The 18943-nt window shown below is 36.5% G+C and overlaps 1 protein-coding gene across 30 annotated transcripts in view; it reads left to right on the top strand.

The window, feature by feature from the left end:
* The window catches only part of dlg2 (discs, large homolog 2 (Drosophila)), a 1682723-nt gene that overhangs the window by 1488339 nt on the left and 175441 nt on the right, over positions 1-18943 (top strand). The window lies entirely within an intron of this gene.

Below are 18943 nucleotides of genomic sequence, written 5' to 3'. Positions count from 1 at the left end.
TTTCTCAGGTTTAGCTTCTTGCAAGGTGCCCTCCCTTACAATTTGTCTTGTAGTAGAACACTTAACATGCAGAGTAAATAAATAAATAAAAATTGTGTATAAATGAAAGTAATTTATATGTTTGTAAGTAATAGGTTGGTTTAGTAAAAAAAAAAAGTACACATTTTAATTTGATTAACTTTTTTAAAAATAAACAAATTGAACAATCATAAAATCTTTAGCACACCCGGTAATGATATTTAACAGCAATTTCTTAATGTCTGTGATGCCCTGCTGGCCAAGGAGACCACCATAGCCTTTCCTGTGACCTTTCAAGCTGGTTGTGCATGGAAATATAAGCCAGCATTAAAACTAACAAGCTAAGAGTTATTTTCTTCTATAAAGTTTGGGCAGGTGAAGGAGTGTAGCAGCGCCTATTCCCATGGAACATGTAACCCGAAGAATACAGTATGTCAGCAATAAATTAAGTTAAAAATAAGTACAACTAAAAAGAAATTCATAGCAAAAAACAAGGCTTCAGAGATTTTCTAAATGTGTGGTATCCTCTGTGCTAATTCACAAAACTAGAATTTACTAAGACTTCAGTAAAGGTTACTTTACTTGATTATTAAAGAATATTAGAGTACTCAAGTTAAGGAGTCAAATGATTTGAGCTGACACTCCACATAACCTTTCCTTTCATTAAAAATACATTATACAGAAGGATCAATTTGTCTTTCAAATCTGGAAAAGGCATTTTATGTTCATTTCTGAGGATATTTTTGACTCCCTAAAAGGGCTAGAATGTAAAACGTTAATGATGGTTTGTGTTTTTGAAATTTTGTTTATTTTTTATATATCCTACTTATTTGAATACATTGTGAAGATGCATAGAAGACATATTTATAATTTTTTATCAGATGCATTACTGAGCTGTAGAATATAGCTTTCCACGATTATGCTCGAAAAAACAGCTGAATCTATGTACTTTCATAAGCAGCAGTAATAGGATTTTAAAAGTGTGTGTCTGCAATGTTTTGAGATAGATCGTTATTGCTCTCCTCTCTAAAAGGAAGTAATATACATAAGTATATATTGAACTTTAGATGACACCTTTATTGAAAAATTTACAATGAACCTCTATTAGGAAATAGTGGGCAATCAGTTCTTTGTTGCAGAAATAAATCTGACTTTACCCAGAGCATTTTCATACATATTTAATAAGATTCCTATTTATCTCTAGATAAGTAAAAACTATTTTATTTCTTCTTTGCTTTTTATTTAATTTGTGATACTACCATAAGAGCCTGCTTTCAAGACATTTATTTTTGCTGTTCATGTGCTCCTGCAGTAATGGAAGATGCCAAAATGTCACAGTATAGCTTTCTCAAATCCACCTAATTCAACTCAGTTTCATGGGGTGCTGAAGTCTGTTAAGGCAGTCCTGAGCACACGGCAACTCTGGGCAGAGTACCAGGCAATCACAGCCCTGACATGCGCACACACATTCAGATTTACACATAGCTAATTTCAGAATTGCCAGTTTACCTAACTAACATGTCTTTGAAGCTACAGGAGGGTAACCAGAGAAAAAAGGGGGAGAAAGTATGAAAGTTTAAACCCAGGAAGGTCCATGAGGTGACAATGCTAACTATTCTGACCTAGTGTGATCCCCAAAATATCATATTAAAATATATTTGACTAGGCTGAGCTAGAGTGGGAATGCACATTACTTTTCAGGTTTAACGGTTTATAGTGCCGTCATCAGTTTTGGCTGAGTGAAGTCAGATAAAATTTTCTTTTAAGCTTAACGAATTTGATTCTGAGATGAAAAAAAGCTGAATTTAATTTAAAGATGTAGAATGCCAGCTTTATTATTAGTATTTTTACATCTTGTGTGTGTATACAGTATATATATATATATATATATATATATATATATATATATATATATATATATATATATATATATATATATATATATATAAGCATATTAATCTTTCAGGAAATGACACTTTTGTTTCCCCCTTTTCAGATGAGCTTATGTGTCGTGACAACCCACTGCCAGGTGTTAATAAAATGTTTCTTATTGCATTAAAAGTGGATTTATAAAAGCGTTATGAATGTGTAAGTGTAGATTTTTCCATTGCTAAAAATATAGAGATGAGCCAATTCAGTGATGGAACTAAACATTATGAGTACTTCCAATTATTTATTAATGCCACTGGGTGATTTCTATATCACTTTGTGTTGGTCAACTCTGTTTATTTTTTAACAGATCCAGCAGACCCCCGTGACCCTGTATTTGGATTCAGCGGGTTTGAAAATGGATGGATGGATAGTAATAATTAGAAATCCAGACAGCTTTGTCTGTTGTTATTGTAAATAGTATTGCACTAATAAAACATACCTGCTGTCTCAACTTTAACTGAGCATTTAGATTGACATATCTAACCAGAGCAAAAAAATCTGAAAGTTTGAATGGCACTTACCATCATTCATTTTATATAATGGTATCAGAACAGAATTTTTCTTCTCTGTGTCCTACCATCTTTGCTGTGTCTGTCCTGTCTGCACACCCTTCTCCTGAACTCTACCACTAGCACTTCTTTTCTTTTCTGCTCTCTTTTCTCAATTCTCTCTGTCCTCTTGGCTGTCATTTGCTCATATCTGTCCTTCCCAAACCTTTGACTCCCCATTTTACTCATGGAAAACTGAAATCTTCCAAAGGTACTTGGCGTAAGAAGAAGTACTGTCTCTCCTGGATAATTACAGATCTCTTTTGTCTTCCTTCTCTGCATCTCTGATATCTACAAAGAAATCCTTCTTTCAAAACTTGATTTCAACCTTCAAAAGAAATGCTCAAAGTCTCTTCTCTACCTTCAAGACTCTTTTAAGCCCTCCTGTTGCTCCAAAACTACCACCTACCCCTTTTAATGAGTTTTCTTCCTTCCTCACTTCTAAAATCATTAACATCCAAAAACAATTCAAGATTCTCTGACTCACCCCTGTCTTGTTTTTCTCTTTCCTCCTTCTCTCATGTAAATGACTCTGACATTTCTGACCCGTTAAGTATCCAATGTCTCACTACCTGTGCACTGGACCCTATTTCTTTACATCTTCTTCAGTCTATCTCTCCTTACTGATCCCCTACATCTCTTTTCTTTTTAATACTTCACTTATCTGTGGTATCTGCCCTTCTAGTTTCAAGAAGTCTTATGTGGAACAATCTGCCATTGAAAATTACAGTCCTGCCTCACTTCTGCCCTTCCTGTCCACGACTCAAGAACTCATACTCTACAAATGACTCTCCTCTTTTCTGTCTGACAACCTGACGGGAGCAGCCGAAAGAAAAAGAAGAACAATTCATTATATCCTCTTTAATCTGAATCCTGCAAGGGCCACTCTATTAATGCTGTACAGGTTTTAGTCAGAAATGCTCTTAGATCTGCTCAAGTTGTTTCTGTTGCTTCATCTGTACTTATCCTTCTTGACCTGTTCAATGCTATCAACCAATCCTTCCTTATCTCTTACTTTGATAAACAATGAATCTGTGGTCCGTCTTTGGTATGACTCTGGACTCCTCCCTTTTCTCTTTTTTCTTCATAATGTTCAGAAAATTTGACCCTTTTTCGCTAATTATGACATGCAACTCCTTGTTCAGGCACCTCTTCTCTCTCGGTTGGAGTACAGCAAGTTTCTCTTGGCCAAATTTCCTTCAACTGTTATCACACCTCTCCAGTTCCCCTAGAATGCAGCTGCTCTACTGGTGTTCTCTGTTCTTCATTTTTAATATAACTTCTCCTTTGCTTTGGTCTCTTTGGCTTCCTCTGAATGGTTCTACTCCTCAATATCGTCTTTGGTCTCTCCACAGTTTCTGTACTGCCTCTGCTTGTCTGCTGTTCTTTCTCTTGCCAGATGTGCAAAGAGTGTTTTTCCAATCTAGCTCCAAAGCTGTGACTTAATCTCTCTTTGTCTATTGAAAACTGCACTTAATTTACTTACGCTTCAAAATCTTTTGAAAATACACCTTTTCATTAAATATTTTTGAACTGCTTAGTTACTCTTCTACAGGATATCTGCTGTTGTATTGACAAAGAGCTTAAGATATTGATTTTTGTCTTTCTTTCACTACAGGTATAATTACATTATAGTAGCAACAGTACTACTCCCTCTTGTTCATTTTTGTATTCTGTTCTCTGTTGCTTTTGATGCTTACACTGGCTAAGCCAGGGATCTCAAACTCCAGTCCTGGAGGGCCGCAGTTAAAATTAATTCAAAAGAAGTTAATTAGCAGCAATAACAGGTCACTAATTAACAAAAGGTTTAGAATGAAAACATGCAGCCACAGCAGCCCTCCAGGACTGGAGTTTGAGATCCCGGGGCTAACCATTCTTGTATGATTATAACTATTTTGTAAGATGCTTTGGTTAAAGATGTCTGCTAAATAAATTAATAATATTTTTTATGTTTTGTATGTGATTTAAGCCAAATGAAGCTTCCTTTTGAAATGTGTTTATTGTATACCATATTCAGATTTAGATACAAAAGTCCATAAAGAAAGAGTTAAAATATTCTTATACTTTTCCATTTCATACACCGGTATTTTGCATAAATAAACATGCCTCCTTTTTATTCACATACTGCCACTGCAACCAATTTCCTCATTTCCTCAGATCTTTTTCTATTATTTGAATGCTTATTGTGTTTATCATTGCACAGGCTGTGATACTGTTGCACCCAATGAAGCAGATCTCTATAATATTCTAAATCAGCTTTGAATGCATTGATAAATATTCAGGATATGCTTTGATGGCTGCTTAAATACCCAGGCACCAAAGACCCTGCTTTATGCAATGTGTGATTAAAATGGATCACGTGCACAGACAGTTTGCTGATGGTTTGTTCTTTCATTAACTTCAAAAATAGCTCCCCACTAATGAATAGATAAAGAGTATATCATTTTGTTACTTTTTCAATGTAACATGTTTTACTATCAATATACACTGCTGTTACAGCTAAATATCCATTTTTGAAGTAGTAATATCTTGTTCAGCATCACAGGAACCATCTGCTTAGGGTACCAAACAGGAACTGGCCATGAACATGGTGGCAGGCCATCATAAGATACAGTTACATTCACTCCGAGGCAAATCCTAAAGGCACTGGTTGGTAACATTAAACTGACAGGTATGTGTGGGTAAGCAGGCCCTACGATGGACTTGTGTCCCATTTATAGATGGTTGTTGCAAATGCATCCCAATGTTCCTGTGTAGGTTTCACTTATTTACCATCTAGAAATTGGATCAGTGAATATTGTTTGTTTTTGTTTAGTTGTCATAATTGGCTTCCTTGGTTTTAGGTTGACTGGGAAACCATAACAGACCGATAGCAATCTGAACTGGTATAAATTTTAACACAATTGTTGATTTGCATTAATCATGTTGTTTATTGCACTCTAGGTCTACAACTCCCTCCCACCTGGTTGTGTTTTAGTTAATCCATGTTTTAACACTAAATTGTTGCCACCTACAATGGTGGAAGTGGAAATTTACAGTAGAGCCTTAATTTAACATTCTTACATTTAGTATTTTCACACATTAAAACACGATTCACATTGCATGCACAAGTTTATTGTGATTTTGTTTTTCAAGTGCAAACCTGGGTATTTGAAAGGTTGTTCTGAAGGAAGAAATGCACTGATGAAGTGTGTACAGCTGGTCTTCATTTAAAATGGCTGTATCTCAAAATATTGATGATATTTTGTTCAAAAATTACATGTATAAGCTATTTTACAATATGTTTTCACATTCAAGATGCAGATTAATTCTCAACGACTCTCTTTGCTTAAAAAATTCACATATATATATTTATTAAATGAACAGATGTACAATAGATCTTTTCCTAAAAGTACTTAACTTGTGTTGCAGTTTATGCCAAAGTAAAACTAGACAAACATCATACTTTTAAGAGACAAATCTACCTGAAATTCAAATTAGAAATGACAATGCTTGGCAGTCATGTGTCATCTTTGACTTACTTATCTTTGATATACTTTATATCATAGGCAGGCCATTTTAAAATTAAGTGTTCTAAAGTGATTCACGACATAGTTTTACAAATGGATACTCAGTTTTTCAATTAAATTTTGGAAAACCCATAGGTATCTGTATATTAAAGGCATTAAGAATTTAATTTTCAACAGTGAATTATATGTACTTACTGAACCTCTGACCCCTTTGTAGCTCTGTCTGTCATCACGCAATGTCTGCTTCATTTTGACAAAGTGCTGATGCTGATAATAATGACCCATGCTAAATTTGATGTAGCAGATAGAATTTCAATATTGCTTTCTTCAGTTTTCACTCTAAAAACTCAAAATCTGTATGACATTCTTGTTTTGCTAAAACTAATATGGGTTGGCACCCTGCCCAGGATTGGTTCCTGCCTTGTGCCCTGTGTTTGCTGGGAATGGCTCCAGCAGACCCCCATGACCCTGTGTTCGGATTCAGCGGGTTGGAAAATGGATGGATGGATAAAACTAATATGCTTTACATTTTTTAGTCTTTATATATTATATTATATTATATTATATTATATTATATTATATTATATTATATTATATGTGCTTGTGTGTGTGTTTGTCTAAAGACGAGGTGTTTTTATGCCCACCTTGAATGTAATGTACAGTACAGTATATGGTTATTTGTTACTTGTAGCCTTTTCGTTTAATTTTAACTGAGTCAACACTGACCTACATTTTCTTCTGCGCTCACTACAAATGGATTAAGGTGGGAAAGATTCAGACTTTTTAAATTGTCACATTATTAAACTGACAATTGCTCTAAGAAAGTTATAGATCTGTATTAAATTTAGGTTACGATGACCTACTTTATTTCCAGTTTAATGCTCTGGCAAGGATCCTGAACATTTAGATGCTGTAAAAAATCATTTTTACCAGTATCTAAGCAACAGGGGTTTGAATCTTAATCAGTGTTTCCATTACCAAGAATCATATTGCAGTGGATGTTTAATTAACAATCAAGTCATGAAAAAAATATTTATCACAAATTAAAACTTATTATGCAGTACATAATAAGTTTGCAGGTATTTCTTGTAGGTTCTCTAAATATTAGCACATATAGTATTGTGTATGCAGTACATTATTATCATTCAAAGCTAAGATTTAATATAAATCAAAGTAAGTTATGAAAACAACATATATAATAGTAATTACTACTCACACACCGGCTGGGTGCACATTGTCAAAATCATACACAATGCTGGTGTACAGGGTACATACTGTGTATATAGTAGACACTAATGTGGCTGCTGTCTCCAGTGCAATGTTTGTACAAGCTTTAGTCCATATTGAAACATATTCAGACACTGCTGTTCCATTAGAAAATGTCTACAGGCAGGCTACACCTTATATCTGTTCTGTATTTATGACTGTTTATGGTTGATTAGTTACTCAAATCTGCATATTAAGACCATGTCACTGTGTCATTACCACTAGCTTATGATACAAAAGTTTACTTCGATGTGTGTCATTTTTAAATATTTATTTTAATTGTTTGTGCTTTTTTTAAATTTATTTATTTTTTGTGCTTCAGTCACTTTTTATTCAGAATGTTGTCCAGGTCAATTGAACCAGACATAAAATACAAATACTTATTGCCAGTACATAAGAATTTGATCTGTAACTAAGTGCTGTGTTTAGATGAAGATCAAAGAAGCTAGGAGAGATAGGCATTTTGCACATTGCAAAATGACACCAAAAACAAAACAAAAAGTTATCCTTCCTGGTGTTAGTAGGTAAGTGGCAAAACAATCTAGAATGACACACTAATACATGTAGTAATAATTTTCTAAAGTCCACCAAACTTTTGCCTCATGGAAGTCCAGTTTGCTAGTAAGCAAAAGTAAGATATTAACACTAGAATTACCAAAGCCTACAAAAAAACTAGTAAATCTGGCCCACCTTAAATCTCTTTGCACCTCTCCATCAGCGTCTTTTGTCCTGTAAATGTGTCAATCAACACAAGCAGCCTGCTATACCATCCTCCCCACCACCGCAGAAACAGCAAGAAGTTCTCCCAGCTCAAGCCTTGATTATCTTGGAGTGAAGTGCTAGAGTTTTAAAAGGGAAATAATAGATTGTTATTTGGAATACATACAGTACATTTCATGTGTGTTCTGTGTCTACAACAATCTATGTAAACATATTGTTAAAACAGAAACATTTTTCATGTTTTAGTAATAAATGACAAAATGTCAACATGAACTGTATAGTGTGTGAAGGCTGAACTCCAAATATCAAATAAACACTTTCACAAAAGGTGCAAGTACAATACAACAGCTTCCATGGTACAGCAGTAAGAACAGCTAATTTGTATTCAAAAGGCTGTGTGTTCAATCCTGGGTGCCGCGCAAATTTACCATTTTGAGTAGTGAGCTGCTCTTATTGTTAATATTATACAATAAAAACATACATTTGATTTGCGTCTGTAACAGCCAGTTTCAATTTATAGTACTTGCAAAAGTTAGCATTTTTGTTTCACTTTTATTCTTTCAGTCACAATCACAATACAACCCACCCAGATCTGACGCTGTTAGTTTTTATTTGAAACTGGGAATAACTATAGATGTGAGTGGTGTTTTGAGACAATGGAACTGGAAATTCTCTGATCCGGGGGGATAAAATTGACACAGAAATAGTGGGGAATCTGCCTTCTTCGTATCTCATTGTCACTTAAATTTTTTTTATTCAATTTTATTCAGTGTTCCTGCTCACGATGTATGCACCTTATGGCCCATTATGTCAAAGCCACACTGACAAAAAAACAGAGACATGGGTATATATTATATTTAGAATACAGTGATCCCTTGCTGTATCGCGCTTTGACTTTCACGGTTTTGCTCTATCGCGGATTTTATATGTAAGCATATGTAAATGTATATTGCGGATTTTTCGCTGATTCGCGGATTTCTGCGGACAATGGGCTTTTAATTTATGGTACATGCTTCCTCAGTTTGTTTGCCCAGTTGATTTCATACAAGGGGCGCTATTGGCGGATGGCTTAGAAGCTACCCAATCAGAGCACGTATTACATATTAACTAAAACTCCTCAATGCTATAAGATATGCCTCCTGCGCGGTGCTCGATTGTTTGCTTGTCTCTGCCTCTATCTCACCCTCTCTGACATTCTCTGCGCCTGACGGAGGGGGTGTGAGCAGAGGTGCTGTTTGCCTAGTGGATACGGACGCTCCTCTAAGAAATGCCGCTTTATCGAGGTGCGTCCAAAAGCACACTTATTGATTTTTTGATTGTTTGCTTTAATCTCGCGCTCTCTCTCTCTCTCTGGCGCTTCTGCGCTTGACGGAGGAGATGTGAGCAGAGGGCTTTTGCACAGAGGCTGTTTGCTTAGAAGATACGGACGCTCCTGTAAAAAATGCTGAAAGGCTACCTTCGCATTGATCCCTTCATTGCCGCTGCTTTATTGCGGTGCTTGCATACTTAAAAGCGCAACAGCCCTATTCATTTTTCATTGTTTACTTTACTCTCTCTCTCTGACATTCTCCGCTCCTTACGCGCACTTTGAAGAGGAAGATATGTTTGCATTCTTTTAATTGTGAGAAAGAACTGTCATCTCTGTCTTGTCATGGAGCACAGTTTAAACTTTTGACTAAAGGGTGTTATTTCATGTCTAGAGGGCTCTAATAATGTTAAAAACGTATTTAGAAGGTCGTAAACAGATTTTCTGTGCTCTAACTGCGAAAATATGAGATTTATAAATAAAGAATCCTACTTCGTGGAAATTCATTTATCTGTCTGAAGCGGATTAACCGCGATAAACAAGGGTTTACTGTATAACTGTGCGGAGAATATTTATAAACAGTGTGGGAGAGTTTCTAAGGGCTTAAAATATATAAAAATAATCATACAAACATATGGTTTCTACTTCGCGGATTTTCACCTATCGCGGGGGGTTCTGGAACGCAACCCCCGCGATCGAGGAGGGTTTACTGTACATTACACCCCAAAATTTGCGGGGTTACGTTCCTAGAGCACCCCGAATTGTGAAAAACCACAACTTTTGGATGTGGTTAAAAAATGCCTGTTAAATGCCTATTTTTATAGTTTAAACCCTAAATACAGTATGCCCCAAAGCACTAATTTCTTTGCAAACTCAGCTTAATTCATTAATACGTTACCTAGAAGCAGAATGTAAAGGTAAACCTGTCTACTGTGCAGTACTGTACTGCTATGTCTCCCACGGTGCTAGAATGTAAAATACCGATGTTACCGCTATACGTACTGTAATTCATGCAAGCGCGTTTTCTTTGGTATGCACTGTCGTTTTCTTTGTTATAAGTAGAGTAAATACATAATAATTTCATTTATGTAAAATACAGTAAAATGTACAGGTACTCACCAATAATGAATGATATTGATGAAGATGATGAAGTTGCTGTGCAATACGATGCAGAGGATTAAAAACTCCTCGGGTGGCACCTCTTCTTCAGGCACTTCAGGAGGAGTCGTATCTCTGGACGGGTCTTCTTCTAGTGGGGTTTCATGCTGGCTTTTCTTTATAGGTTTCAGGAACATTGTGATGGGAAGTTGCTACATTGTCTCCGGTAGCGAACTGCTGGTACAATTTCCTTTCTTTCTCACAGATGATGTTACCATCCAAGGGGATGTTCTTCTTCCTGCAGCCGGTGATCCAAAATGCAAAGGCAGATTCCATCCTGATGATATTTTTATTCCTTACGGTCGTTCTCTTTTCGGCACTATCCCAGAAACTTACAGATTCGGTACTCCAGATAGCTGCTTCGTTCTTCTTTATGTAGCGTGCAGTGCTTTCATTAATGCCATAGTGGCACGCTACTGCAGCATAACTTTTTAGTTCCCGGTGCAAATCCAGTAGTTCAACCTTCTCCTGGAGTGTTTTAAACTTCTTCTGGCACTTAGGCTCAGTGCCAGAAGCCTTAGAAGGTGCAGGGTGATTCGGCGACATCTTGTGCATTTAAGAATAACAAAATAAATACAATAACAAAATGAATAACACGAGGACACTCAGCTGGTGTCGCATCACAGGGCAGCAATCAATCAGCAGCAAGGAGAAATGAATAATGCTCTCGGATTGGCTACTTTCACCATCCCAAACCGCGTTTCCCTCAGCGTTTGTTTCCTGTTCTCAGCAGAAGACCAATCAGATCCACTGCAGGGACTGCTGGGAGTTGCAGTTTCAAATTCTGTTGGCTACTTTTACCATCCCAAGCTGCGGTTCTCTCTACAGCACAGTATTGCCACAAAAAAGGCATAAAAAATTGCGGAGGATATTTGCACTTTCCGCTAACAATTAATAGTTAGGTTCTAAGGAAAAATCTGCAAACGACTGAGTCCGCGAACCCTGAACTGCGACTTCGCAGGGGTCTACTGTAATTCATTTTATGACCTGTATAGTACATTTTAGAAAACATTGTGGCACTGATGCAACATTATTCATATTATTCATATTCATTCACATGTCTTCTTGGGGTTGTAATCAGTGACTGAGTTTTTTTTTTCCCTGACCTTGCCCAATCTCCACATTTTAGTGCATGGTGGTGTTTCTTTTGTACTCCAGGACATGCAGAGGAAATAATAGCATAGAGAGGTCAGTTCTGCGCTATATACAATCATCAAATTCAAATGTTAACAGTTCCAACACACATAAGGGCCATCCTTCCTACATTTACGACATGTGTACCTCTTGCAACGTACACACTTCTCTCTATGCAGTGGTTCCTATTACTTTGAAGCAGCACCTGGAGGAAGCAGCAGCCTTGGAACAGAAGCTCCTCGATGATGCATCCTCTTTTTCTTTTTCCATAGCCTTTTCTTGTAAGAAACAACAACAAAGTTCCTCTGCAAAGTGAGAACAGAACACTCTTCTTTTCTCAGTGGCAACTGTGCATTCCTTGCACAGTACATGTGTGTTGATCGCCGCCAGGTCAAGCATGTTGTAGCACACAGCAACTGGCTCCTGCTCGCACTGAATAAGCTCACACCATCTCGTCCATGATGTCAATGCAGCACTGGGGAAAAAAAGAAAGAGACAGATATATGTGACATTTTGAAGAAATCATTTTATGACCTGTATAGTACCAATCAGAAAACACCATTGCACTAATGCAATATTATTTGAAAATGAACAGATCGGGTGTGTAAGATTTAATTACCCTATTTACTCCTTTACCACGCGCCCGAGTGTAAGACGCACACCCTAATTTTTACAAAGAAACTTGCTAAAAAAGTTTTGCCCCGTGTACGATGCTCTTTGTGATTGTATAGGAAGCGTTTAAAGAGAGAGCGAGCACTGTTGAGCGAGATCGCGAGCATGCAAGTGAGAGAGAGAGAGCGCGAGTACGCGAGCAGTGAGCGAGAGAGAGAGTGGGAGTGCGCGAGCGAGCAAACGAGTGAGCGAGCCCAATCAGTTTCTTCGTGTATGACGCGCACATTTCTTCGTATATGACGCGCACCTGATTTTCTAATGCTAATTTTCGGGAAAAAATTTACATGGGTAAATACGGTATATTACAGTCACTAAACCTAATTCAGAATCTCAGTCAATCAGAATCTGTCCTGGCCCACTTCTTTACATCCTCAACATCAACCTCAACCTCAAACCATTTCAGAAAAATCCATTGCAAGCACAAGTTATTGAAGGAAAGTCAGAGTAATTGTAAGAAAAGCTCAGACATGGAGACAAAATGTTTACACTCCACATACACAGTGAATTGTTACTGTATTCAACTAAACTTCTTAGCTGGGAGAAACCTAGACTAACCAAGGCAGCTGAGAGGAGAATTGTAACATAAGTGCGCATTTGCACACTTTTCCTGTGCCCTTCTTCCATGGTTTAGGATCCTCCATAGTGTTTCTCTTTTCTCATTCTCTCACTGTCCCAATTAATCAACCGGAGGTGACTAGAGCTGTGGTAACTCATGCATTTTCAGGTAGACTCACTGCCTATAGTATAAAGGCTCTTTAAGCTCATAGTAAATGGCCTTTTTTTGCTAACACTACTGCTGCTATTGCTGCCAAGCATGGTGACACAGCCAAAGAAAAAAATGTAAAAACTACTTTGTAACAAAATGCACATACATAACTGGCACAAATGACTGAATAAAGAAAAGACACAACGTACTGAAGGAAAAACTATGTCTCACTGATTAATACTATAGCCTGTCTACCAACATAACAAAACAGGACAATGTCAAACCCTTTAATGCAATTTGGGGTTGTGTAGGTAGTTTATCCTATCCTGGCATCACTAAAGAACACACCAGTGCACTGCAAACCATATAACAACAGTTCATTAAAATTTTGAATAAGACAGCAGTCTATATATGACACATAATACCTAATAACTTACAGGGCTGCTGGACAGCACACTGATTAGCACTACTGTCTCACAGATATAGTGTTCCGGGTTGAAATTGTGCACCAGGTTATTGTGCACATTGTTCTCTCTGTGTCTGAATGGTTTTTCTCTGCACACTCTCAGTTTTTGTTAAACATACCCAAACATATGCAGTTTAACTGTGATTTCTAAGTTGGCTAGTTGCATGCATACATCCATCAAATGTACAGTTTATTCTCCTAAAAATTTATATAAATATTTTAGGAAAATCAAAATTGACAATTGCAAATTGATTATTCAGGTGTGCCCTCAGCTTTAAAAATGTGTTTCTATCATGTAGAATTTGGAATATATACCTACTGCTTTGAATTACTATTTTATAGTTTCAGAAGGTGGACTGACTTGAAACTGATTAAAAATTTTATGTAGAAGAAATTGGTTGGTAAAATGAATCATACACATCTGATTGGTTTACTTCTACTGAACCCTTCAGCACGCTAATGCATTTTTAAGCTCCTTAACATAGGTTCCCAAAGACCTGCAATCTTTCAAACACAGTCATAATATTAAAGTAATTTTAGGTCTATACCAGTTAATTAATTATACTGCATTTGTAGATTTTCACATCAATTGGTCTTTACTATTAAAAGAAAGCCTCATGTGAAAAAGAATGTGAGTGTTAAAAGACACCTTCAAATCAGTGGCAGGGTTTCATTAATGGTGCTTCTGTGTTGTGATGACTGGAACTTTTCTCTTTGCAGCTGTATCATTTAAACTCTGCTTTGCTTTGTACTATCTAATATATAAAGCAGAGTTGATGTGTGTATGTATGTTTGCTTGTCCACCATACAAATCTGCACTGCGCGTCCAATCGGCAACAAACAAGGGATGGGGCTCCTTTGTGACCAGGAGAAGGTCATGGGGTATGTTTGGTTTGGAAAAATGTTCATGGTGAAGCACAGGGAACCTTTTCACCGACACAACGTTCGGCACACATCCCTGTACTTATCATCAACAAGATGGCCACATGTTGCAACAGACGTTCACTGCGGCGCCATCTAGCGGCAGCTTTGGTCTCTGTGTGTTGCTGTTTACCCATTTTTCTTTAAATTGCCAACAGATGGCTGAAGTGTCCAAGTATCAGAAGGCCGACTGCTTTGATCAGGTGAAGGGTAACTGGCGTATTGATGTAAAACATGAACGACCCAGTGCGCGTGACCGGCTCACACACCCACGTTTCCACGGGTCACACTCCCACACGCACTGATAGTGCTGTATTTCATTCACAAACGTCCGTTATATGCAAGCACGTTTGAACAGAGACTCGCCTTAAAAACACAGCATCCTTCCCCCACCATTTTCCCCAGACGCAGCACTGGTTGTATGTCACTTTTCTCTGTAGTTACCATCTCCAACGTCCGTTAGATGGCATCACGTTTCAACACAGACGCTCCTTAGAAACAGAGCACCCCTCCCCGCCATTTTTCACAGTACAGTTTCAGTGCTACTCTTTCCCACTGGCTTTCCGTATTTGTGGTGCTATTTGCTCCCTTTCCGCCTAACAGTACAATTTCAGTGTTGCTCTTTCTGACTGATTGGTGCTTATTTGTTCGCTTTCCAAATATATTGTAAATAACGTAAATTCATCTCACTGTGGTGCTTATTCCATACATTATAATTGTTCTGCTTTTTGCTAATATACCCATGCCACCGAAAAAAAGACGTAGAATTGGAAGGTCCACTTCAGATGCCACAACCAAGTCTATTTCAAGGGCGTCTGAAATGCCACAGCAGACACAATAAAATGTCAATCAGAAAACTGTTTCTTCAGTTTCTATGTTCTGTTTCTTTCATTTGGGAAATTCACCGGTTATAGATTCCCGGGTACTCCTGCTAGTATATAATAATATACAAAAGAAGCATTGACAAAGTAACTTCCCAAATATCAGACCTACTAATGTCTGTCCTGTGCATAATTACCAAGTCAAGTTTGTGTGATCTTTAAACCCATATATTCCAGTTCATGCAGTATAAACTCAAAATCCAACATCCCTTAGTCTTAAAATAATAATCATCAATATGGATGTTGAAATTTTTGTATAAATAATGTTCTGTCATGTTACCAAACACACTTTAGAAATTCAGACAGTTCTTATGTGAATAAAAGATTGGAGGTTACAGAAGAAATATATTACTGCAGAAAAATGGAGTATGGTCCTTAGAGATACTAGAAGTGCTTTAATTAGTTCAAGTGACAAGAATTCCTTTGCAGAATGTGGATTACGCTAAACCATTTTTCAATGAAACACATCCACTCCTCTGTCTTGATGACTTACTGTATTCCAGAGTAATGACAATGCTGGTAGTGAAACAGACAGGTTTCTAATAAAGGAAAAATTGTATTTGTTCAAATAAGATTGTTGTTATAAATGCCTTATTTAAAAAAAAAAATCTGACATTCAGATCTAAATTTAGCCTCCTTACCATGGTTATTAGATAACTCTAATTTGTTAATAGAATCTTTTGTAATATTTCCAAAGCTGAAACCTAAAACATAGTTAACTTTTAGACTTCCTAATATTCTCTTAGTAAGATAAAGGTATCACAATCTGAATTGAATTTTATTATTAACAAACCAAATATTCAATGGCATACTTTTCATGAGTGCTTTTCTAAGCTACACAACAGTGTCAGTTTGGAAACAGATTATTATAATAAAAAACTTGACCTGCCCCAGAATAAATCAAAATTATCAGTGATGTCAACACCCAGCCAAGAAATTAAGAAGATTATACAGAAAGCCTCACAGCGCCATTTGAGAATGGCTAAAGGGCCTATAATTTGTCAGTAATCCTATTTGTCTTTCTTGCTGTTTAATATCATTGCTTCCAGCCTGAATATTAGCCTTTTCAATCTATTTGTAATGAACTTATTATGGCGTTTCTGCAGTATTGAGCTAATTTTCTCATTTAATAAATAGCTTACACTTGTTATCAAATGAAAGAAACTTAAACATTTACCAATTAGTACAATGTCTAATTATGCAAAGACTATATGTCCATCATTGTTCATAACCGAGTATGAGGATCCTTGTGGCCATGTCTTGAGTACATGCTTACAAACTAAAAAGAGTTTTCTAATGCCGTGTAATTCCTGGAGAACTGACACAGAAAACCATCTATGTCTGGCCTCCCAGATACTGTATATTAGGCACACTGCTACATATAACTGCTCATTTTAGCATTCTCCCACACAGTTAAAATCTTGAAGTAGTAAGAGTTCACCTTTGAGGTCTCTGATTTGTTTTCTCTTGTCACATTTACTGGCTTCTTTTATTCTTCCACTCAAAAATACAGGTCTGAAGAACCACAGGCCATAGCCTTTCTTTCAATTTATAAGTCCATGGATTAAAGACACATACTCATCCAGTGAATGAGCTTCCAGGACTTTTATATTGTAGCTTAAATCATTTTCTGTGATTCCTGCCTGAACGCAATCGACACAGTCTTACACTGATTTAGATATACAGTACTTTCAGTACAGCAATGATTTAAACAGCATTTAATAAAGATAAACCCATTCACACGATCAGAACATTAGGATATAATGGCATCACAACACACAATGTATTGATTATATGGACATTCTAGTAAAACATGTTTATGTCCTGCTCAATTAAATAGCTAATGGCTTACTCATTTACATAATGTGTTGTCTGAAGAGCTTAATAATATTGGGTTAGTTCTGCTGATGTATTCCTCTGGTAATGTACTGTGCATTATTTTATCTATTTTCTTCAAGTGTTGCACAGAATGTGCATAAAATAAGGAGGGTATTTATACATCTTATAGGGATGATTAAAATAGGAATTTTCTTTCAGTATATTATATAGAGTATTTTAATTCTGACGTTTCAAACTGAGCACCATCACATAATTCATTAAATACTTAATGTAATAATGCTAATTAAATAATTTGAAAAGTCAGAAGAAATAGGCTAATCCATGGAATACATAAGGATACTACGAGTAAAACAGTCTGCTGAACATAGGTACTATGGCTTGTCATTTTTTTGTGAAGGAGCCCATATAGAGGGCACAATGCTATTTCCCTGAATTTGAGTACAGCTCGTCTCTAGTGCATTGCCTGTCTTGTCTTAGCAAAATATTTGATTTGCACTTGCAGGACCTCCTATGGAGGGTCCGTGTCAATAACTAATTGTCTGAAGAGTCTGGATAGGTGGAGACATTATTTTATCTCCCTGGTCAATGTTTGATTCTGTGAATAAGGTGGGACTATCATAATGTATAGTTCTCTAGCAAAGAAGGGCTGTAGCCCAAAAACTAGAATACTCCTGGTTGGTCAGCCTCCTTGTTGTGGCCCTTCGACAACTGTCATCAGTTGAGAAGAAAGCCAGCATCCTCTTTTCTCAAATGGAAAGAAGTGGTGGAATGTGGTTGAAAGGCACATCAGTAATTACAGCAGGGGCTAACTAAAAAGGATCAGACAGAGAAGGTCACCCAGAAAAACAGAAGAAGAAATGAGCCATAGCTCCACTGCATGGGGAGGTAGCAGTTTCTTATTTGCTATCTACATGCAGTATTTTTCAGTGCAATACAAAGCATGGCATTATTTATATTTTTAATAGTACAGCAAGTGATTAAAAATGAGTTTCCAATGCAGTTTAATTTGTGGTTTACATGGAACTCTTTTCTGCTTCATTAGTAAATAGCTGAGCATGTGAGGTGCCAGTTGTGTTAAAGCAACTACAGACTGCCCTGCTTGGCAGTCATTTATGTGATCTAACAGAATTGCGACCTGTGAAAAGCTCATAGTAGTGAGTTAAAAATGGCATCTTTTGTGCTCTGGTGTTTACAAAGCAGGCTCTCAGATTAGTGGGTCAATGGGATATGCAATATGTAAATTTCAACACACGTCATATTGTGCGGGTCTGTGTATTCACTGTAAATGTATTCAATAGATTTCTTCAAAAGCAGGATTCATTTGTTCATAAAAAAATAATAAACTGAGATTAAGATGTCATGTAATTCCCCTTGTTCTGTTGAGACGGAAGTATTGTAGATAGATATTCAGTATATCCTTTCTAACATTGTCACTGGTTTTCTTTTTTTGATTTTACATCATCTGGCTATAATACTTTTAGAACCATGTTTTAGTTTTTATGACTTAATGCTTGTATTTTATAAAATTATACTGTACTGTACATGTTATGAAATATAAGACCAGCCCTGTTAGAAGACATGATTATGCTGATTCATTTCAGCAAAGATTAATTCTACCCTTTCTGCAATTAAATTACAGAGTAATTTATATTTCTTTCAAGGGGAAAAAAGGAAGAAAGAGTTGGCTGAAGTATACTTAGCTCTTACTAAGACCGTTAATTTCTCATACTCATTGCTTGTCATTCAGAAGCACAGAAAAAAAAAATTTGTTATTTTTTTAATCCCGTAAAATATTGTCCATGATTTCAAAACGTTGAATAATAAATTGCAATCTTCATTTTCTTTAATAAAATAAAATGTTTCAAAA

The sequence above is a fragment of the Polypterus senegalus genome, chromosome 2 (genome assembly GCF_016835505.1).
Source record: "Polypterus senegalus isolate Bchr_013 chromosome 2, ASM1683550v1, whole genome shotgun sequence".
In the NCBI taxonomy this organism is placed as follows: domain Eukaryota; kingdom Metazoa; phylum Chordata; class Cladistia; order Polypteriformes; family Polypteridae; genus Polypterus; species Polypterus senegalus.
This window is presented reverse-complemented; position numbering and strand designations above follow the sequence as displayed.